Consider the following 23,711-nt stretch of genomic DNA (forward strand, 5'->3'; position numbering starts at 1 on the left):
ATTCTTGCCTGGAAAATCCCATGGACTGAGGAGCCTGGTGGGCTACAGGAGTCACAAAGAGTTGCACACGACTGAGCAACTTCACTTTCTTTCTTTCTTTCTTTCTTTCTTTCTAGGTTGGTCATAACTTTCCTTCCAAGGAGTAAGCGTCTTTTAATTTCATGGCTGCAATCATCATCTGCAGTGATTTGGGAGCCCCCCAAAATAAAGTCAGCCACTGTTTCCACTGTTTCCCCATCTATTTGCCATGAAGTGATGGGACCAGATGCCATGATCTTCGTTTTCTGAATGTTGAGCTTTAAGCTAACTTATTGCTCTCAGAGTGATCACTATTCCATCTTTTGTGGGGACCTTGCAAGTCCCAGATTTCTGCCCTGATTCAGTGTAGAGCTATTTATGCCAGGAGTGGCAACCATCTCACTCTGGTCTGCATTACTACATTGTGACCTTGAACTTTGGGACAAGTGTGTTGTCACTGCAGGGAAGTTCGTTCACAAGGTGCTTAGGACATGTGGATGGGCCAGCGTGCCCTGACTTTCCCTGAATCACTAGGAGACTTCCTATGAAAAGGATACCTTTGAACTCCCTGAAGAAAAATTTCATGAGCTAGGTCTACAGACTCCTATTGAAAACCTTAGCCGTCCACACACTTTATTTTCCTTCATCTACTTATTCAATATAAGTGTGTTCCCATTCGGACCATTTGATACCTCTTAAAAAATAAATAGTTGTGTATCTGCCACTTGAGTTCAAGCTGTTGAGAAGGACCCTCGAAAACCCAAACTCCTAACGCTTATTCACAGCGATCGATGCTAGTGCCAGGAGGGAAGTGGAATTGAGCTCCTGGAAAGGAAGAGCCCTTCCTTTTCCTGAATTTATCCTCCACCAGTGCAGGGTCTAGGATGGACAGAGGAGGAGTTAGGGGCTCAGAATCCCAGGAGCTGTGTGCCCTGAGAGAGTGCTCCCCAGCAGGGGAGCAGGGGAGCCTCTGACCTTTCTGTCTAGGCTCTGAAATGTCACCATTCTGATCCTGAGAAGGAGGAGCCTGGAAGTTAAGTGGGGCACACTCATGCCAGGCCCGTGAATGCTGGCATTTCTCATGCTGGGTCATCATGGAGAAACCCGCTGGATGCCTGGACCAGCTCTGTCTGCAAAAGTGACCTTAGGATGGAGCAGTCTCAGTGACGCATCTGCACCTACGACAGTAAGAATCCTCTGTGCTGTGTAATTCTAGGACCAAAAATTTGGTTTAGTAATTTAAATAGTGTGTTAAGGTATTAGTCATTCAGTCAGGTCTGACTGTTTTGTGATGCCAGGGACTGTATCCCACTAAGCTCCTCTGTCCATGGACTTCTGTAGGCAAGAATACAGGGGTGGGTTGCCATTTCTTTGGGGATCTTCCTGACCCAAGGATTGAACCCGGGTCTCCTGTATTGCAGGTGGACTCTTTACTGTCTTGTACTGAAGTGGGTAACAATCCCTTTCTCCAGGGGATCTTCCCCACCCAGGGATCAAACCCGAGTCTCTCACATTTCAGGCAGATTCTTTACTGTCTGAGCCAGCAGGGAAGCCCAGTAAACAGCGTGGCTGTGCTGAATTAAACTTACCCAGGGCAAGTAGCCGTGTAGGCATTGAACTTTGTTTCTATGTGTTTTAACCAAAAGCTGGTTTGAGGAGTCCATTTCACCATCTGAGGTGGGAGAAGCCGAACTTGTGCGGTCCCCGTGGGTGAAGTGTGCCCGGGGCGACACCCTCTGCCCGTGCTGTTTGCCCAGAACTTGCAGAGTCCTTTCCTGTCACTGCTGGGCTCCGCTGAAACGGTGGTGGTTTTATAAATGGGGCAGGGGTGTGTTGTGTAGCGGCACAACCTTCGTAACTGAGCCCGTCTCATCTCCGAAGCAGGTCTGAGTTCCCAGTGACACAGACTGAGTCCGCCCAGCCTCTCAGATGACCCGCGGTGCAGGTGCCAAGCGGGAACTGGCTCCGTGGCACTTCCTCAGCAGGAGTGGGATGAATGGATTAAACGATGAAGAAGGAGAAGAAAAACAGTAGCGAGTGCTTTGCGTTAAGTACACGTGACGAGGATGGGGAAGATCAGTAGTGCAGAAGCACAGATGCGGCGCCGGGTGCGGGCCAGGAGGTGAGGTGCAAGGCAGCACCCTCTTTCCAAAGTTCAGGCAAGGGTCCTCCTGCGCTGACCTGCTTCATGCTTGGGACCTGGCCTTCCCTTCCTGGGGCTGTCTGAACCGTGCGCCAGCTGATACCCAGGACACCTAGCTTCTCAGGGGACATGTTAGTGGACGTGTTCATTTCCCACCCAAAGCTGGAGTGTGTCTCCTCGAGAAAGTGCATTATGCCTCAAGGGTGTCAGTCCCACCATATGGGTTTTCAGGCACCTCACACACGTGAAAGGCGCTCAGCAGATTCTTGTTTGGGGATGAGACTGGGGTGCAGACAATGCATGTTGTTAACAGGTTTTAAATCCAGTATGACCGCGACCTCTTGGTGTCTTTTTTTGCTTTCTGCTTCCATGTAATTCTAACTCAAAGTTCTGTTCTTGAACAAAAGAGTCTTCGAGAGACCCTGCAAAGTATGCAGAAGTATAAAGAAGAAAGCCTGTCATAACTGCGTGCACCAAGCCTGTGTGAGCCGGGGTCCCTGGTGTGGTTCACTGTGCGGCGGCTCCTCTGTGGGCGGCAGGGTTTGGGGGCGATTCTTGAGTGGGAGATCTAGTCTCCCACTCTGTTCTCCTGGGAAGGAAAGTGGCAAATATTGTTTCAGTTGACGATGGTGTTTATTACTCACACAGCCCTGAGCTGTGGTCACTTCCTGACAAGCTGGCTTGTGTTTTGGTTCGTTTTATCCTCATTCAAGATTTTAGAAATTTTGTTGCTTTTTCAGAGTTTTTATTGGAGTGTAGTTGCTTTACGGCATTGTGTTAGTTCCCGCCGTACAGCAAAGTGAGCCAGCTACACGTGGACAGGTGTTGCTTCTTTAAGATTTCCTTCTGGCTTAGGAAACCGCAGGGGCAGGTTCCCATTAATTGTCTGTTTTATACAAAGTATCAGTAGTGCGTACATGTCAATCCCCGTCCCCATTCATCCCATCCCTTCTTTCCTGTCTTGGTGTCCATACCTTTATTGTCTACACCTGTGTCTCTATTTTCTGCTTGGCAAGTAGGTTTTATCTGTACCATTTTTTCTAGAGTCTACATATAAGCAATGTTTATGATATTTGTTTTCTCTTTCTGACTTACTTCACTCTGTATGACAGTCTCTAGGTCCAGCCACATCTCTGGACAGTTTTATTCTTTTTCATGGTTGAGTTATATTCCATTGTACACATGTACCACATCTTCCTTTTATCGATTCCTCTGTTGATGGACATGTAGGTTCTTCCAGGTTCTGGCCCTGGTAAATAGTGCTGCCGTGAACACTGGGGGGCATGTGTCTTTTTGAGTTACTGTTTTCTCCATGTACACGCCCAGGAGTGGGATTGCTGGGTCACACGGTTCCGTTTTCAGTTTTTTGAGAGGCGTCCGTACTGTTCTCCATGTGGCTGCAGCAGTTCACATCCCACCCACAGTGTGGGAGGGTCTCTCTTCTCCACACCCTCTCCAGCGTTTATTGTTTGTAGATTTTTTTGATGATGGCCATTCTGACTGGTGTGACGCGGTACCTGTAGGATGCTTGGCCGGCCCAGTGAGAATTGCTGAGAACTGTGCTGATTCGGGCCAGACACCACCCAGGTATTCTTTCGGCTGAAACAAATCTGTGAGCCTGCTGACCACACTGCGGGGATGGGATCCCCCCTCCTGGCCCCAGCCTCACTAAAGTGGGTCTTCTTTCAGAAATAGGGGCACTTGATTTTCAAATTTTGACTATGATGCTTTTTAACACCTTTTGGTAAACAAAAGTCATGTTGATGGGAATTTACTGAGGCCCTAATCTGTGCTGAAGGTGGTGCTGGGTAATTTGAGGATGTGAAGGAAGAACTGGCCGTGACAAGAGTGAATGAAAAAAGAAGATGCCCCAGTGGGGGAGCATGAGTTACCAGCTTTGCCCAGTGAGAGCGGAGCAATCATATTCCTGCCACTCTCGCTTCCCTCGTCCACTTTCCTGACAAACCATTTAACGTCTCCACCTACAAAACAGAGCATTACATAAAGACATCATGTCCATCAAGGGTCCTGGGAGAATAAAATAAGATTATGTTCATGAAATGTGAGTTTCACACACTCTGCTACCATGATGATGGTCTTAGTTTTCCTTTTTTTAATCATTTTAAAACTAAAGTTACAGATGGAAACTGACTGCTTCCTCTCTGGCACATAGTAGATGCTGAGTGAATGCAAGTTGAATAATTTATTGAATGAAAACAAAGACATGTCCTGTCCCAAAAGGGACTCGAGGCCGATGATGATGGAGGGGCGTTCGGAAGCGGCCCTAGTCAGGGCGCTTTTGCCCTTGCATTCAGAGTCCTGCTCTTAAAGCAGCCAACTGGCCCTTCTCTCAAGGACCTTGTTCACATGTCCGATGATTGCATAGTGCAGTGTCTGTAATCTGATTAATCATTTGGGTTTCTGCAACGTGTTGGATGAGACAAAAGAGCCCATTTACATTCTCTATGAGCTACAGGTATTTGATGAGTTTTCCCCTTTGTGTTGGGTCCCTGCCGTGTGAGCACACAGCGCTGTCTGCCTGCCCAGGGTCGGAGGGAGCGCCTTGTTCGCTGCGAGCAGACACACCAGCACACTCAGTGTGGGATGGGCGGTGAGCGCTGACGTCTCTGGAGTCTGAAGTCTAGCAGCCCCTCCTCCTCTCAAAGGAAGAGGGTCCCACGTTGCCAGAGCTCACCTTTTATAGACAAACAGACGCACATGAAGGAACAAACCAAGCCCGAGTCTGAGCATTTGTTTTACCAATTTGTGCAAAACAGTCTGAATATTTAGACAACACTTCCTGACTAATCAGCTCATGATTCACTCACTTATTTGATCTGCCTAAAATGTCACCCTCAGGTCTGGCTGAGTACCTGTTCACAGAATTAGTCTGTTTCATTGTTTTATATTTGTGACAATATTGATGCATCAGTTTATTTGCCTGCATTTGCGTATGTGTTTTCTGCAGTAGTTATGAAACGTGCCATTGTTAATGTTCTTTAAGGATAATTGATGGAAGAGTTTTAACTCGTTATGAATAGAAATTTGGGGTAGACAAAGGACTTTTTGTGAGCCTGACTTTTATAAGATGTCAAGACATTTTTCTTTGTTTTTGTGTCAGCATGGTTTAGTTCAGGGCCTGGACCATAATGTATATGTAAAAGCTTTTGTTTGATCCTCGTCACAAAACTGAAAATCTGGGCAGTATGGGGGATTTACATGATATTCCCATGTTTAAGCATTCGGTTTAAAAAACCTTCTAGAACAGCTACCCTCACCAGCCTTCAGTTGTGCTTTATTCTCTGATACACTTGGGTGTTGGGAGTGGAGCTTAGCACGGAATAGGGTTCAGAAGTGTGAGTTAAGTGATGAGAAAATAGACGTGTCTACCCACATATGTGAAATGGGACGGATCGGAGTTCAAAAGGAGCCTTCAACTTGTCTGTTTCGAATAAAGTTTCCTTATATAGAGAGAAAATGAGACAAAGAGGAAGGAAAAAAGGCAGAGACATGGGCGGGCAGAGACTCGGAAACAGAGAAGAGGGAAAAGTCAAGTGAGATGAAATGCAGAGGGCAGAAAAGGAACGTGTGGAGTCAGGAAGAAAGGCGTCGGAGCTGGCCTGCGGAAGGCGGGCGGGGTGTGGGCTCAGGTAGACCCAGGTTCCCCTGTTGCTTTGAGCAGGGTGGGAAGACGGGATCGGTGCCCGGCCAGGTCCTGCCGCTGTGGCCAGTTCCTCCAGGAGGAACAGGGCTCTGCTGTCATTCCCGGAGCAGAAGGCCTGACCTGGGGCTGAAGGTCCCTGCCCTGCGTTCTGCTGACATCCGCAGATGTGCTGACACCCACAGATGTGCTGACATCCACAGATGTAGCATCCACTGCTCTGGGCTCTTTGTGAATAAAAGCAACTTGTAGAACATGTCTCCCTCCGGGAGAACACCCAACGCTCTCCCCACCTACCAGTGAGCTTAGAACCCGGAAGGAACAGTTGATAAGATTCTTTTAACTCATCGCCTTACTGAGGACAGACTACCTACCTCATTGTTTTTGGAAAGATGTGCTTTGTTTACGGTGTACTGTTCACCCTGGGAGATGCCACCGTGAACGTATCTGGGAGAAACACAGGCCCCTCACTGAGGATGCAGAGAGAGAGGTCTGGGTAAAGTCGTGTGTCATTAGATTCCAACAGGACTGGCTTATGGAGAACTTCGTGTTGTCTAAAACTGACTATACTGGGGGTTGACTATTAGAAGTATTATACTGCCCTGCATAAGTAGTTCCTTATGAAACAGGAAGTTAGGGATATTTAGATTACAGGGTCATGTCAGATGTTCTAGAATAAAAAATACAAAGTCCAGAGGCAGTCAGAAACTAAACATCTCTAATCACATAAACTTCAAACTGTGTATTTTGAATATTTTATGTATTGTTCGCATGTTTGAAACCCACCATATCAATTTTACTCTCAATGGCTTGCAAATAATTATTATACACAAAGAAGTGTTTATGTAAAATAATTTGAATTTCTGAGTGAATTTAATTTCCTTTTATGTTGTGTCTTGATGTAAAACCATACTGATCATTCTAGTGTTTCAAAATAATAAACTGACTTCAGGCCAGGTTAAACGGCTTGGGAATCTCTCCAAAGTCATTGACATACCAAACAATATTGATTTTTTTCCTTTGCTTTAAGCTTAATTAAAAGGATGCAATACATCAGCAAGCTGGTAGAGAAGCATCCAGAGCCAAAGTCTGATTGAGAAATCTGACCAGTGAAAGGTTGCAATGGCTGGAAGAAGATTGTGATGAGACTGGATGTTTTAGAAAAAAAAAATCTTGAATGAAGCTCTCCTCCAGTCAGTGTGTATGGGGGACTCTCACACTTCGTTTTAAAGAGTGGGTGAGTCAGCATCAAACGGAGCTGAAGAAAAACAGATGATTAACTATTCGGATGTTTGAAGTTTTCAGTTTCACTGATAATTGTGCTTTTATCTGAAAGGAAGAAACGCGGTCGTATATTGTTTACTTGGTGAGCACCGAGCCCTGCAGTGGGTGCCCCTGGAGCCCCGTCTTGAATGCAAGGGTCCCCGCACCCTGAGCCAGCCCACCCCGCCTCCTCCTCCCCCGGGGCGCGAGCCCTCGATCGCTGCCGCGCCCGCAGAGCCGGGCTCCGCTCCGCCCTGGTCCACAGCCCTGACCGTGAGCCCGGGGCGTGGCCGCAGTGCGCGGGGGCGCTCCGGGAGCCTGTGGCCTCATCTGTGCCCTGCTTGGGGCGGGGGGGACGCCCGCACATCCATGGCGACTGTGCCTGGGTCAGATGCACTGTGTCGGGTCCTTCGAGACGAGCCTAGTGACCACCTCATGCCCCCTTGAGTAGGCTCGGGGTTCTCACGGCCGGAGAAGAGGCGCCGCACCCTACAAGCCGCGGTGCTGTGAACGGCAGCGGCGGGCCACCCGGCGGGTCTCGGCGTTAGGATGCTAGAACCTGCAGAGCTCACAGCTCTCTGATGAGGAAGGCCTTAACTGACACCCCCTGCCAGAACGAGGATTTTTATTCTCGATGGCCGAATCCAAAGTGTTTATTTCTAAAACACAGAGGAGTACTTACCGCATTAAGAAGTTTGACTCCTTTTTTTAGAAGTCTTTAAATGAAAGTCTACAAACTTTATCCTGTCAGGGTCTGTATCTTAATTCCAGCTGGGAAATTGTTACTGCAGAAGCATTCTTTAAATTAAATCAGAGCTCCTTCATGAGGCTTTCCTGACAGACCCCATCCCAGAAGGAATGCTTGTACTTTAGCCTTGTGGAGTGAGTTCACATCTAATTGTTTATCACATAGGGTTTCACTGTTTTATATATAGTTATATATATATAATTCTGTCTTGTCTCCTCAGAAAGAGATCTGATCTTTGAGGGAAAGATCTGAATTTCCCTAGCTTCGGGAGTTGGTGATGGACAGGGAGGCCTGGCGTGCTGCGATTCATGGGGTCTCGAAGAGTTGGACACGACTGAGCGACTGAACTAACTGACTGCCTGACTGACTGACACAGGGCTTCCCAGGAGGCGCTAGTGGTAAAGAACCCACCTGCCAATGCAAGAGACATAAAAGATGCAGGCTCTATCCCTGGATTGGGAAGATCCGCTGGAGGAGGGAATGGCAACCTACCCCAGCATTCTTGCCCGGGGAATCCCAAGGACAGAGGAGCCTACAGTCCACGGGGTTGCAGAGCTGGACACTGCTGCATCGATGTTACACTCACGCACGCGTGTAGTGTAAAGAGTTACTCAGAACTGTGTGTGTGTGTGTGCTTGGTGCTTTGGAAGTTGAATGTCCCCTTATATTTCAGATCAGAATTAGAAATTGGGCTTAATCAAAGATCAATCTAATAATAGTCCTCAAAACCCATTGTTACCGATGAGCTGATAGGATACTTGGGGGACTGAACGTGCTGAAGTTATTTCGTGGGTGTTTGTTTCACTAGTCTCTTGCAGAGTTCATCCAGATTTCCCAAGCCCTCTTCTCAGGGCCTTCCCCCAGGAACTGAAGGTTTGTGGACATGGGCCCTGGAGTGAATGTGAGAAAGTAGAAAGGGGAGTAAATGATGGATATGGGGTTTGGGGGGAGGGAAGGGAATAGGTCTTCTGGCTTGTTTGTTGTTTAAATTCTGGTAAAAACACATGAGAGTACCCTCTTAAACGTTTAGTGCAGGGTGTAGAGTTGTTAACTCCAGAACAACTACGGGAACAAGGCCGTCCAGCAGATCCCTGAGGTTTATCTTGTATAAATAGAACTTACGGACAGCAGCACCTCATTCCCCAGTCCGAGCAACCATCATTCTACTCATGGTTCCTAAAAGCCTGACTACTTTAGTCATTTTGTGTGAGCAGATCATTCAGTACTTGCTTTCCTATGTCTGGCATTTCGCTTGGCGTAATGGCCTACAGGCTTTTACATATTGTCATTAATCCTTTATTGTATGTATATCCCGTATTTTTTTATTCATTCGTCCATTTATGGACATTTATGCTATTTCCAGTTCCTGGGTGCTCTGAATAGTGTTGCAACAAACACAGCAGATATCTCTTTGAGATCGAGATTTCCATTCTTTTGCATAACTATTCAGAAGTGGGATTGCTGGATTCCATGGTGGTTCTATTTTTAATCGTTTGAGGAGCCTGCGTCCTGTTTTCCACGACAGCTGCACCAACAGTGCACTAGTGCGGAGAGTGTGCAAAGGTGGTTTTTTAATAAAGCCATTCTGACAGGTGTGCAGTGGCATCTCACTGTGGTTTTCACTTGCGTTTCCCTGAGAATTGGTGAAGCTGGGCGCCTTTGCATACGCCTGCTGGCCGTCTGTGTGTTTTCTTTGGAGGAATGTCTGCTCAACACATTTGCCTGTGTTTCCTTTTGTTTTCTTTCTGTTTTATTGGGTCTTAGTTGGGTGTGCTGGCTCAGTTGCCCCAGAGCATGTGGGATCTTAGTCTCCTGACCAGGGGTCAGACTTGTGTCTCCTGCATTGGAAGGCGGATTCCTAAACACTGGACCACCAGGGAGTCCCCATTTCCCCATTTTTAGGTTGAATTCTTTAGCGGGTTGTTTTTTTTTTGCTGTTGAGTTGTAGGCTTTCCGTATATACTTAGAATGTGGCTGCTTCATCAGGCTTGCAAGCATTTTGTGGCTTGCAAGCATTTTCTCTTCCTTGGTCAGATCAGATCAGATCAGTCGTTCAGTCATGTCCGACTCTTTGCGACCCCATGAATCGCAGCATGCCAGGCCTCCCTGTCCATCACCAACCCCCAGAGTTCACTGAGACTCACGTCCATCGAGTCAGTGATGCCATCCAGCCATCTCATCCTCTGTCGTCCCCTTCTCCTCCTGCCCCCAATCCCTCCCAGCATCAGAGTCTTTTCCAATGAGTCAACTCTTCGAATGAGGTGGCCAAAGTACTGGAGTTTCAGCTTTAGCATCATTCCTTCGAAAGAAATCCCAGGGCTGATCTCCTTCAGAATGGACTGGTTGGATCTCCTTGCAGTCCAAGGGACTCTCAAGAGTCTTCTCCAACACCACAGTTCAAAAGCATCACTTCTTCGGCACTCAGCCTTCTTCACAGTCCAACTCTCACATCCATACATGACCACAGGAAAAACCATAGCCTTGACTAGACGAAACTTTGTTGGCAAAGTAATGTCTCTGCTTTTGAATATGCTATCTAGGTTGGTCATAACTTTCCTTCCGAGGAGTAAGCATCTTTTAATTTCATGGCTGCAATCACCATTTTTAGGTTGAATTCTTTAGCGTTTTTTTTTTTTTTTTGCTATTGAGTTGTAGGCTTTCCTTATATACTTAGAATGTGGCTGCTTCATCAGGCTTGCAAGCATTTTGTGGCTTGCAAGCATTTTCTCTTCCTTGGTAGGTGGTCCTTATTCACTGATGGCTCCCCTTGCTGAGCATACATGTAGGCTGATGCAGTCTCACTTGTCTGCTTTTTTGTTGCTGCTGCTGCTGCTAAGTCGTTTCAGTCGTGTCCAACTCTGTGCAACCCCACAGACGGCAGCCCACCAGGCTCCCCCGTCCCTGGGATTCTCCAGGCAAGAACACTAGAGTGGGTTGCCATTTCCTTCTCCAATGCATGAAAGTGAAAGTGAAGTTGCTCACTCATGTCCGACTCTTAGCGACCCCATGGACTGCAGCCTACCAGGCTCCTCCATCCATGGGATTTTCCAGGCAAGATACTGGAGTGGGGTGCCATTGTCTTCTCCGTTTTTGTTGCTTAGTGTTGTTAAAATGTCCATACTATGCAAAACGAGCTGAAGGTTCAATACAATCCCTTTCAAAATCCCAATGGAATTTTCTACAGAAATAGAGAAACGAATCCTAAAACTTACATTCAACCAAAAGATACCCCAGATGACCAAAACAATCTTGAGAAAGGACCCCACACTTCCTGATTCAAAACTCTATTACAAAGTTCTAGTCATTTAAAGAGTGTGGCCCTGATGTAAATCCCGTGGGACAGAATCAAGTCCAGGAAAAACCCACCCACGTATAAACTGTCAATGGACTTTCGACAGGGGCGAGGAGAACGTGCAATAGGGAGAGGTGGTCCCCCCGGTAAATGGTGTGGGGAAAACTGGACGTCCCAGTGCAAAAGAATAAAATCCGATGCCTGTCTTACACCGCGTGCAAAGTCAGGTCAACATGGAGGAAAGGCTTAAACATAAGGCTTGAAAATGTAGGACTTGTAGAAGAAAAAGAGGGTTAAGGCTCCATGGCATTAGCCTTGGCCGTGATTTCTGAGAGCAGCTTCGATTTGCTAAAGCCTGGGGCCCGCGTCTGACCTCGGATGACTCCTGAAGGCACTTCCTCCATCCTTCTGGCCCTTCTTCCTCCCGGGAAAGTGCTCAGATGGCGCCAGGGAGGAGGAGGGGGAGGAGGAGGAGGACAGAATTTCACTCTGTGCAAAAGGGTCCATTTGTTCTTCCCTGAGAATTCCTGAAACCCTCCCTGGAGCGCTGAGCAGCAAACGCGGCTGCTGCTGCAAGGTGGGAGGGGAGGGTGGGGAGACGGGAAATGGGATGAATTGTAAGCGCTGTCTCTGGGGGGACATTGATGGGAATGCTTTGACCCATGTACAGAAAATCCTGCCTTTGTGGAGGAGCTTCTCCGAGGACAGCAGCACGCGGTCTGCCCGTTGCAAGGGGGACACGCGGTCCGGCAGGCCTGGCACGGTCCTGGGTTACACCTGCCATCTGGCCACCCCGGCCCATTTGTGCCCCACATGGGATGCCCCGGCTGTGCCGCCTTGTGGGTAGGGTCATGCAGATGAAATGTTTGAGACGCTCCTTGAGCACAGAGGGAAAATGACTCAGGCGTTTCTAGGATGCGGGGGCTTCTCTGGGAAGCCTGTGGGAAACAAGCAGAGAAAACCCATGGAACTCATGTTCCCAGCAAGGCTTGCAGGGACCTAACGGGCACCCGGCATGTCCACATTGCAGGAGATCCCGGCGTCTTTACAGGGTCCTCCAGGCTGGGGCGGGGGGGAGCCAGCCTGAAAAGGGCAGCTTGGCACCCAGTGTGGGTACCACCCTTCCACGGCAAGGGTCGCTCTTCTTTGCATCGGGGCTGGCGGTTGAGGTCCAAGGAGGCTCACGAGGCTAAGAGCCTGCATGCACTAGGCCAGGCTGGCCAGCGCGCTGACCTCTTAAGGCTCACCAGGACGAGCTGAGGCTTGCTCCTGGTGCCCCCGGACTTCGGCTTTCTTAAGGAATGCCAGGCCCGCCCTGGAGCTAGGGGGCAGCTGGGCGATCCTGCTGCGCCCTCCCCACCCCCCGCTGGTCCCCTCACCTCATCACTAACTAGCCACCGGCCTCTCTCTCCACCCCGCCTTCCCTCCCTGCTCTCCTGGAGTTGATGACCTTAATGAGACAGCATCTCCAGAAAAAAAAAAAAAACATTGCTGCAGAAATATCAATACAAAGAAAAAAAATCACATACCATCCATGCGCAAAAAAGCACTTCAGTATTAATCACAAAGCTCTAATGTTTTAGTTTCGTAAAGAATAAAACCTACAAATGGAGAGATTTGTAATGAACCATATCCTTACTCTTAAAATTTTAAAAAGAATCATCTAAATGGGAGTAATGGCAGTTCAGTAAGCAGCAAAAGCAGTCTTTATTGGAGAACTGGTCTCTTCTCCTGAGTAACTCTTTTTCTTCCATTTGTTTTAAAAGGCGTGTTTCCTCTTGCCTCTTAAATGTCTTGTTTCAGGAGCAGCAGCAGTTTACTTGCATTTCAGCTGATTTTTATGTCGAAGTGTCTTGGCCACTCATGGTTCCTTTTGACTTATTGTGGCTCAGTTACAGGCACCTGCTGGGAAAACAGAACGAGATTGTCTGTGTTTACCCTCCCAGGTAACTCTGCTCTTGAATTTCTTGCTGCTGTGCCTGGGGGTTGCCATCTTTTGAAATAAACTGGTTTTGAGGGGGGAAGTCTGTCTGGATCTCTGTGTCTCCGACGATACTCCCTCCTGGTTGACCTTCTTCCCTCTAACGTGAAGCGTCGTGGCTCCGGGTGAGCTTCGTGTGGTGTTGGATGGCACCCGGCAGATAGCATACTGCTCAGCGGACTTCGCATTCAAGGTGGAAGCTGTGAGCCTGGCTTCCCACGAGGTGTGACTCCAGTCCCCTCCATCCCGACTGTGCGTCCTGGAACCTGCTCCTCTGGTTCACACTCGGGCTTCAGAGGCGTGCTGCTGGGCCCGCCCAGCCTGCAGTCGCCCTCCTCTGAGCTCAGGTATCTCTTCTGCCCAGACTTAGCACGGTTAGTATCACAGCATCTCTGACAGGGAAGGGTACACCTCCGTGCCCTGTGGTCCAGCCTGTCCCCTCATCCAGTAGCAGTTCTTCCTGAAACCTCCCTGCTATGTGTTCATCTGCGGATCCAGGCTCCGCTTGAATTCCTACCACAGTGGGGAGATCACTGCCTAACAAGGAAGCACTTCATTTTCATGGCATGTGACTGACGTGGTTCACAGGCAGTGATCGCTTCTGTTCCTGGGGCTCAGCCGCTCGAGCTGGGACTGTAAATATAGGTGTGCAGGGACGGGTGTGATGTAGACTTAGAGCACAGGAGCACAGAGATGCCCATCCCATGATACCCTACAGTGCTGTACACATGGCTCTCTTTTCAACCAATACTTAATGATCAATTTCTTCTACAGGGTGACTAGTGCAGTGACCATCAGGTTGTACTTGATGAATAATAGATCCATATTTATTTACCTGTGAGTTAGACACCCTTACCCTGTCTAATGAAAAGACATAAAGAGAAGCATAATTAAAACAAGCATATTTCGGTCTCATTTGTAACGTGAAATGACTACTCTCTAAGCAGGAATCCCTCCATTTGTACATTAAAAGGAAAACCAGCTTCCATCCTTAGTTCAGATTTTACAGTCAGTCCAGTCTTGACTGCTTGACCGCAACACCATGTGAGGTGAGGGAGGGAGATCTGACTTTGGAATGATGAGCTCAAGGCAAAGTTCATATGATCTGGGTCTTCGCTGACTCTTCCCGAATTCTTGCTGAGATGAAACCATTCTCAGTATGCAGTGGGTTTCCTATACTGGAGCCTGCCCAAACTCAGAGGCAGCAGGTCCCTCTGTGAGGACACGGGCTTTCCAAGCTCGGTCGGATGGCCTGAAGGGGCCAGGTGCCAGAGGCACTTGTGAGCCAGTGCACTGGCCTCCCAACCCTGTCTTCACCTGTGGCTGGAGGTTTCGCACTGAAACCTGGAGCTAGTGATAGCATGTGACCGCATCTGCACCTTCAGCCCACACCCCACATTTTCAAGCAGCCCATCCTCTGCCCGCAAGGGGACCCTGTGAAAATTGCCTTCTCCCCCTCATGCCCTCCTGTGAGCCCACCCTCAGCAGCTTCCCAGGAAGCCTGGTTCCTTCCACGGGTGTCCTCCCTACACCACCCCCACCACCTTTTTGCTTCTGTGTTTGAAAACCCGTCTGTCTCCTGACAAGCCTGGAGGAGGGTGGTGTCCAGCTCCTGCCAGAGGCTGGCTTGCCTCCTGGCTTTCTCCCCCAGGAGAGAGCCCTGGTGGACGCACTGTAGACTGTCACTTCCTCGTAGGCGTGCTGTGTCCCCTCCCTGGAAGGTTCTGCCCTCTTAAGCACCGTCTCAGTGGCTCTAACAGAAGACGATGCCCAGGCCCAGCACATTGTGGACGAGCGGGGTCCACACCCGCTCTCTGTGAGCCCGTTGCTCCGACTCTGTGCTGTACCCTCACAAGGAACAGTCGCTCCGGGGGAGAGGAAGCCCCCTCACTTCTGTGACTCCTGGTCTCCGGGAGAGTGCCCTGAGGTCTCCCCCTCTCCGCCGAGCTCCTGGCAGACAGCGGCTCTCTCCCACCCACCCTGGGGCCCTGACCCAGGCCCCCCTCAGCCCTCAGGGCTAGGTCAGGAGACGGACCCAGCGCCCAGGACGCCCTCCCTCCTGTGTGGGGTCCTGCCCTGCCCCCACCGCTTCTGGGACCCCTGCCCAGCCATAAGCATCAGCTCCACTTCCTTCATCTTGCCTCTTGTGACTTAGGGTCTTTCCCATGAGCAGGACTTGGGAGCGACATCGGGATACATAACACAGGGGAAAGTGCTCCTTGCAGCTCATGTTTCAGAGCAAAGAAGACGCTCTGCTCCTCCTCCCTGCTGATTCACGCCTCTGTTTCTCACGGGTTCTCCTGCCCTGGAAGTTCTTCTTGATTTGCCTACAGGCTTGAGGTTAATAGAAGAAGAATCAGTCAGGCAGAATACTTTGTTGGGTATTAGTCAATACCTCCAGTTTGGTGAGAGCAGGTTTTCTTGTGACACGCAAATGCAGAGCTGCCTTGTATTTTCTGGAATTACAAACATAAGCTTCACTCCACGGCTTGAGTGCAGGGTGCCTGCGGCTCCGTGTGGTGCCGGGCTGGGCCCGCGTCCAGCCGTGTGTGCCCACCAGTCTGCTCAGGGCTCTGTGCTGAGCCCTGGCCCCAAGCGCCCACCCTGCCCCTGCGTTTGCAGCATTTTGGATTTCCCTGGGCTCTCTGAGAATCACCCTTTTTTATATTTCCAGAAATGCCCCAGTGAAAGCTGGAGGGCTGTGTACACATCCTGGGGCAGTGACATCGCTGTCCTTTCCAGAACAGGGGTGTGGGATTGTCTGGCCCGAGGGCGATCCTGCGGCGGGGCTGGGTGTGCACCCTCACGTCTGACTCCTGGGGACGTGTCACACCTGCAGCAGCGAGTGCACTGCGGTCCCCAGGCACAGGCCAGGATGCCGAGCCTTGAGACCCTGCCCAGTGGCCTTGTCTAAATAGGACAGCTTCTTCCCCGCGCCATTAGTGACCACATCGTCTTGTGTGGTCATCTTCCAGTCTGCGAAGTGAGCTCGTTTAGGGCAAGGACATGAGTCCTCCTCCTGGCGTGGTGCCTGACTCACGTGCCCCAGAGTCCCCATCTCAACTCTCAGCTGGATTAAATCTGCTAAATCACTATCTCCGGACTTCCTGTGTCAAGTCCAACATGAAAATCATGGGCTGGTTACTCACTGTCCTGATCCAAGAGAAGGGCATGGCAGTCCACTCCAGTGTTCTTGCCTGGAAAATTCCGTGGACAGAGGAGCATGGCGGGATACAGTCCCTGGGGTCGCAAAGAGTCGGACAGGACTGAGCACACTGAATGTAAAGGGGCTTAAACTCAGACCTCGGATCGCCGGTTTCATCGTCAGGAATGGAAATGCCACTCCACAGGTTGTAGCTGACACCCAAGGACATGACCCCCTTTTTTACTGATTTTTGATCATTCTCACTGCCCTGTCGATTCCGTGCCTTGCCCATGGCTTTGAGTTTTACTTATCCGGGTCGTCCTTAAGCAAAAATAGAAATTGCATGCAATTGTATTTTTCCAGGCCTTTTCCTTATATTTCCACCTTGGTTTTCATAATAGCCCCATAAAGTGAGTGGGGAAGGTGTTTCTACCATTAATGTTTTATCTTTTTCTTGTGTCCCTAAGAGAGAAGCCAGTTGAGTGGTGACGTTCGCACTGCTAGAAAGTTGCAGAATTCAGCTCACACGTGGGAGGCTTCAGCTCCATGAATTTAAGCCTTTCCTTTAAGCCAGTGTTCTCAGCCTTGGCTGCTCGGAAGGGTTACCTGGGGAGCCTTAAAAATACTGACACCCAGGCTTCCCTGCACGCGGATCTCTGCAGGCGGAAGTCACCGTGTCTGAAAGCTCCCGGGTGGTCCTAACACGCGTGCAGGGCTGAGGACCATGCTGGGTCCCAACTTGCCTGTCAGAGGACGAGCCTGGGAGAAAGACAGTCACTTGTGTGAATGGGCACAGGGATAGCTAACAGGATCTGGCGGGTTGGCTGTGGCTCCGGAGCCTCCCGGGTGTATGTGCTTGTTATAAGGAGATTCCCTTCCTCCACTGCTGTCTTCATGCCCAACATGTAGGGGCTCTGCGTCCCCAGCTGGTCTCTGCCCCCAGCCTCTGAGCCCTTGGGAATATTGTTCTGTCGGGGCTGGATGTGAGTTGGGTGACTTGGAGGGAGAGAGCAGGGCTTGGGGACAAGTCGAAGGTTCTCGTTTTGCCACTGAGGAGTGTGACACTAGACGGGGATTCAGGAGCAAGCAGAGCAGGCGGCGCTTAGGCCCAGAGCCCTGGCTCCCCCTTGATGTGCACTCTGCGCCGTGACTGTGCAGCTGACTCCGTGACTCTCGAGCACGGTGCTGTGATCGTGGGCTGCCAAGCTCGTATCAGGACATAAGTATCCTGACTCCCACCGGGGTCCTAAGCCGGCTCGGGAAGGTCTTCCCCAGGGAGCAAATTTCCTTTCACCGCACGCCCTGCCTCCTTTCCCCCTCCCGGGACCCACCTCCGGGCCCGATGGCGCTGGGCTTACACTGAGGCTGTGTTTGTGTGGTGACACAGGTGAGCCTGGGCTTTGGGGACTGTGGCTCTGCAGGCGATTAATTGGATCTACATCTAAATCTCGTTCTTTTGTCTCCTAAGATGCTAAGAAAGTCACATCATTTCTCAGATATCACATGCTTAAAAATACCAGTCGTGTGCCCATACCATTTAGAGAGGATTTCAGTTCTGTGCCAGGCAGCCTGCTTTTATTCCACTGGCAGTACCACTGGGTTGGATTTCCATGGCAGAGCATCAGGCGATGAGACAAGGGGTCTTCTCATCCTAGCCTTGCAAAAAGACGGCTGTGGAAGTGAGCACAGCAGTTGGCTGCTTGTCAGTATTGTTTATTATTTTTGCTATATGTTGTTATATTTTATATTTACTTCTCACAGTCCAACTTTTCTTGTGGGAATTAGCTCACTAAATGAAACTAGTCTGCCCTGGAAAAAAATATTAAGCGAATGCTAACTGCTAAGTCACTTCAGTCGTGTCCGACTCTGTTCGACCCCATGGACTGCAGCCCACCAGGCTCCTCCGTCCCTGGGATTTTCCAGGCAAGAACACTGGAGTGGGTTGCCATTTCCTTCTCCAATGCATGAAAGTGAAAAGTGAAAGTGAAGTCGCTCAGTCGTGTCTGACTCTTAGCGACCCCATGGACTACAGCCCACCAGGCTCCCCCGTCCATGGGATTTTCCAGGCAAGAGTACTGGAGTGGGGTGCCACTGCCTTCTCCTATTAAGGGAATAGCGTACTTTAAAAGATTGAGAGTACGGATCACCATGCTACTCCCAGACTTGAACTGTGAGGGGAAACACGATAAGCCTGAAAACGACGTGCATAAATGCCCAGCAGATAAGAAGCGAACATTCAGGCCACGATGCAGGAAAGCTCCAACCTCTCCGCCCCAAGAGCTGGCACACGTTCTCGTGAGCCAGTGGCAGCACCAACTGGGGCTTCCTCAGTGAAGGGAGAAGCCACCCCTCACAGTGGAACTCGGCCTCCAGGGGACGATTCTGTCTGCAGACAGGCCTCCCCACTACCGCTTCCGAGGGGCGCCCTCACAAGACAAGGAAACTCCACCCGCCTCTCCCATCAGGAGCCCTGGAAGCCTGTAGGAAAGCAAGGGCGTGAGCCCATGGCTCGTATCACGATGTAGACGTTTTTAGAGCGTCCTGACTGGGACTTCCCTGGTTTCCAGTGGCTAAAACTCAGTGCTTCCAGTGCAGGGGGTGCGGCGCTGATTCCTGCTGGGCGAGCCAGCTCACTTTACACACAAGTGTGGTTATCTTCCACTTTTTGGATCATGGCGAACGCAAGGGAATTCCAGGAGAACATCTACTTCTGCTTCATTGACTGTGAGAAACAACTTTTAGTGATTAATTAATTTTGAGATAAGAGCTATGAATTTTAAGAAGATACACACCTAACATTCCTGAGGCCCTGCCATGTGCGTTAAGTTGAACTGTAGCAAGAATGCCTTCCCTCTGAACGCTTGTATTTGGCTCAACTCTGATAAAAAATCCAAGAGGCAGCTCATTGTAAAATGCCTTATAAGTGAGACCCTGGGTCAGCCCTGTCCAACGGGAATATAATGCGAGCCACAAAATCACATGTTTTGTAATATTGCCTTTTCCTGCAAATATTAAATGCAATAAAGATAAACAGAGGGAATTAATTTTAACACTATATTTGTCTCACCTATAGTATCGCATCAGTAGGTAGTCATTGTATATTTATAAACATGGTATTTTACTTTCTTTTTTTTGTACCATCATTAAATCTGGTGTTTTGGGTTCATCCCACCTTAAAGGGACCGTGTTTAGCACCCAGTCGCCCACATGGCTAGTTTCTGCCACACTGGACATCAGGGTTGTAGATGATCCAGATAACAAGCAAACTTTCATTACATTTTCCCTAGGACTTTGCTGTGTCTAGATAATGATGGTTTTATTTTTTAAAAGTGACCTCTAATTGCACTGAGGACTTTGTGTGGTGTTGAGCACATGCTGAGGATTTAGAATGCTGGGGTTCAAAGCCAGGTCTGCTATTCACAGATTAGTGATCTTAGGCCAACATCTGTGTGCCTCATTTTTTCTCTGTACAATCAATATTAAGATGCACCTACCTTGCTGTGAGCTCCCCTGATGGCTCAGAAGTAAAGAATCCGCCTACTGATGCAGGAGATGTGGGTTCCATCCCTGGGTTGAAAAGATACCCTGGAGAATGAAATGGCAGTCTGCTCCAGTATTCCTGCCTGGAGAATTCCCTGGACAGAGGAGCCTGTGGGTTACACTCCATGGGTTACAGAGTCAGACACGACCAAGCCACTGAGTGTGCACATGTGCCTTGCTGTGAGGGCTAAAGGCAGCAACACATGCTCATTATTTACCCCATGTGTGCCCACTCAGCCACTCAGTCGTGTCCGACTCTTTGCGACCCCACAGACTACAGCCCGCCAGGCTCCTCTGTCCATGGGATTTCCTAGACGCGAATATTGGGATGTGCTGCCGTTTCCTTCAAATCTGCATCTCCTGCATCTCCTGCATTGGCAGGCAGGTTCTCTACCACTGCGTCAGCTGGAAAGCCACTTAGCACATAGTAAGTCTCCATTTATAGGTTATTACGAGTTACCTTTTCTTTCTCCAGAAATGAATCATAGCACATCAGAAAATGAGCTCTATCTAATGATAGACCATATAAAAATGATGTCTGTCTGGGGAAGGCTGTAGAGAGGAGCCAGTGTGTACTCTACATGAGCCATCTGCCTAGCAGAGTTCCTGAGGGCAGGCCTTCAGTTCTTCCATCACTCTACTTCATCTCCATGTGTGCCGAGTTCCAAGGTTACACTTGCGGAGTTGTCCAGGTTATTAAAGTTTTAATTACACTGTCGTTACTATTTCCATGAAACTGTATTGCTTCTCTTCTGTTTAAAAGTGGTAATGTTGTTGCAGAAATAACCGCAATCTTGTGTGTGTAAAGCCTATGAAATAATTATTAACTAACTTAAGTATTTATATAAATTTAAAGACCGATTTCCCTAACTTTCTGATGACTAAAGCTTAGTTGTAGAGAGGAGAAGGAATCTTAAAAATTATCAAATCTGCCAGCCTCATTTTACAAATGAGAGGGTCACTCTGCTTTTGAAATCTGCTATTTTTCCATCCACAGTAATTAGATTACTTATATTTTTGGATAGCTGTTGTTGGTCGGTCACTAAGCTGTGTAGCCCGCCAGGCTCCTCTGTCCATGGAATTCTCCAGGCAACAACACTGGAGTAGGTTGCCATTCTCTTCTCCAAGGATCTTCCTGACCCAGAATTCGAACCTGGGTCTTCTGCACTGCAGGCAGATTCTTTGCCACTGAGCCACCAGGGAAGCCCATATTTTTAGATAAACTTAACAAAAGATTGGGACTGGCCTATGCTAGTGGACGGTTCTTTGGATCACTTAGCATTCAGCCTTTGTCTAAACCTTGAGTTAGACGTGACTGCGTTAGAGTCGGGGTGCTGGTCGTGTGGGATTTAGCAAAACGCGTAAAGACAACGGGCTAAAGCATGTAGCGTCCATTCAGCTTCTGCCCGTGTTTTCAAGCTCAGTGCTCTGTTCTTATAAACCTAAAATCACGTAAGCTTCTTTAGACTTACTGAGTTTTTAAAAGGGAAAAGTACTTGACTAAAGCCAAATCAAAGCAGGAGCGACTTCAGATGAAATAAACGTGGCACATGTGCGTTCTGCTCGCTGGGCTCCTGCCCCGTTTCCAGGGCGGCCCTGCCTGCTCCACCCAGGGGCCACTTCAGCCATTAGGACATTACTTCTGACTCACAGCAGGCGAACCAGTCTCACCCAGGCACAAACTCGATTTACTGTCATTTCCAAAGTGAGATCTCAAGGCCTGAAACCCTCTTAAGTGTCTTCTAATGGGTTCTCTGTTTTCTTTTTCCCATTTATTAGAAATCATCAGAAACTTGAGATCTGATTTACTTCCACTAAAAGCATACATATATTTCCTCTGATTTTGAGTGATCCAAAATGGTCTCCGCATTTTAATAGCAATGATGTTGTCTTAGAAGGGTCGTCAGTTCTATCTGCAAAAGAGGATGCTTCTGCTTGTGAGCCAAAGCATGTTCACAGTTACTGAAAGTCTTCTTTTAAAATACTGAGGAACTCAAGATCAATGTGTTAGAGGGGCTGAGGGACCGCAGGGCCGCCTGGAGATGCAGAAAGAAGCCCCGTGTCAGGGCTGGTCTTGAGTCCTAGCTGTGTGTCTCAGCGAGTTTCTTAGCATCTTGAGTGGATATGAGAACAGTGTTCCCTTCCTTTGAGGCATGAATGAGACCGCGGGCCCCAGGTTATTCTATTGAAGTACAGTTGCCTTACAGTGTTGTGTTAATTTCTGCTGTACAGCAAAGTGACTGCTGTACGTGTGTGTACGTTCTTCTTTACATTCTTTTCCATTATGGTCGATCCGGAGTTTAAATATAGGTCCCTGTGCTATACAGTGGGGCCCCGTTTGTCCGTTCAGTGGGTCGTGGTTTGCATATGCTAAGCCCGGACTCCCAACCACAAGTCTGCTCTCTGTGTGAATCTGTTCCTGTTTTATAGCTAAGTTTATTTGTCTCATTTTTTTTAGATTCTGTATGTAAGAATATGGTATGATATTTGTCTTTCTCTGTCTTACTTCACTTAGTTTGATCATCTCTAGGCCCATGCACATTGCTGAGATGGCCTTCTTCCATTCTTTTTATGGCTGAGTAATAGTCTGTGCCACATTTTCTTCATCCATTCGTCAGTCGATGGTGCTTAGGCTGCTCATGAGCGGGAGCAGTGCCGCTGTGGGCGCTGGGTGCGTGCGTCCCTCCGCTGGGTGCGTGCGTCCCTCCAGCTGGAGTCTCTTCTGGACGTGCATCCAGGAAGAGGCTGGCAGGAACAGCACCCAGCTTCTGAGTCGGGTATTCCGTAGTGGGAGCTGTTTTCTGCATCATCCTTAATATGGGGAGTCTTACTTTCCTCACGGAGTGGGAACTGTGGTCTGGACAGGTGTGTGAAGACCCAGAGAGGGAGGGCATCCCAGGTAGACTGAAAAAATGCAGGCAGAGTTGAGTGCGTAGAATTTCATGTTTCATATTCCCTCCCACGGAGCTGCTAAAATTGGGATGAATAAGGTTGGTGGTTAGAAAAAAATTTGAATTCATTTTCCAAAGGAATTATTTTCCTTTTCTTCAGTCACCCCATTTTCCACATAACCTAGAAAACAGGAAATACGAGAAACTTCCTGCCTTCCTTCCTCTTCTCATCTTTCTTTTAACTTTTTTTTCGTTTTTAAATGACGTCTGTTGAGTCTGTCCTGACGTGGCCCTGGGTGAGCAGTCTCACTCTGAGATCCTCACTTGACCCCCAGCACTGCTGTGTGTAAATCTCGGGCACACGGCCTGTAGCCCAGAGCCTTCTGGGGGTGAGTGGCTTGCACCTGCCCAGAGGGCGTGTCCTGGCCTCTGAGTTCACCTCTGACTCATCTCCCTTTGCAGGAGGTCTCAGGATGGAGGCCGGAGACCTCAGGACTGACTCAAACTCCACACACCTGACCTTGTTCCTTAGTTTTTACTAAAGAACTGACTTCTGTCTCAAAATCACCACCCTCTTGAGGCCATACAGGAGGGCTGTGTGTCAGGGCTCAGGACGACCCTGGGCACAACTGCGCAGCCTGCACTGATCCCCGGAGAGCAGGCTGTGTGTGGGGAAGCCGTCCAGGCTCGCTGCCGCTAACCGTCTCCTGTCCTCTCTCCCGCAGAGAAGCTCACGTGGGGGCCGAGGTGCATGCAGCTGCCGCCCGGACGTCCGTCTGACCCGCGTGGACGTCTGCAGAGTCCGTGAGCGCGGTAGGTGAGCACGGCTGGGCTGTGCTCCTGCTGGGGCTGTCGGGAGTCTTAGCTGGGAACAGGTAGAACTTGGAATGCAGTGACGCCTGGTGTCAAATCAGGCCGGCTGAGCAAGGGCTTCTTAGTGTTCTCGCTATCCGGATGCCTCAGTTTTACTCTTCTGCTTAGTCGATTAAATATGCACATGTTTAGTGGTCCATCGACTCTGACTTGTTC

The 23,711-nt window shown here is 49.2% G+C and overlaps 1 protein-coding gene across 17 annotated transcripts in view; it reads left to right on the forward strand.

The window, feature by feature from the left end:
* The window catches only part of MYT1L (myelin transcription factor 1 like), a 396,883-nt gene that overhangs the window by 21,175 nt on the left and 351,997 nt on the right, over positions 1 to 23,711 (forward strand). For all 17 annotated transcript variants that reach the window (XM_061426756.1, XM_061426757.1, XM_061426755.1 and 14 more), the window contains exon 2: positions 23,408 to 23,495. The gene's annotated coding sequence lies outside the window, so the exon portion shown is untranslated. The remainder of the gene's footprint in view (positions 1 to 23,407; positions 23,496 to 23,711) is intronic.

Source organism: Bos javanicus, chromosome 8 (assembly GCF_032452875.1).
Source record: "Bos javanicus breed banteng chromosome 8, ARS-OSU_banteng_1.0, whole genome shotgun sequence".
Lineage (NCBI taxonomy): Eukaryota > Metazoa > Chordata > Mammalia > Artiodactyla > Bovidae > Bos > Bos javanicus.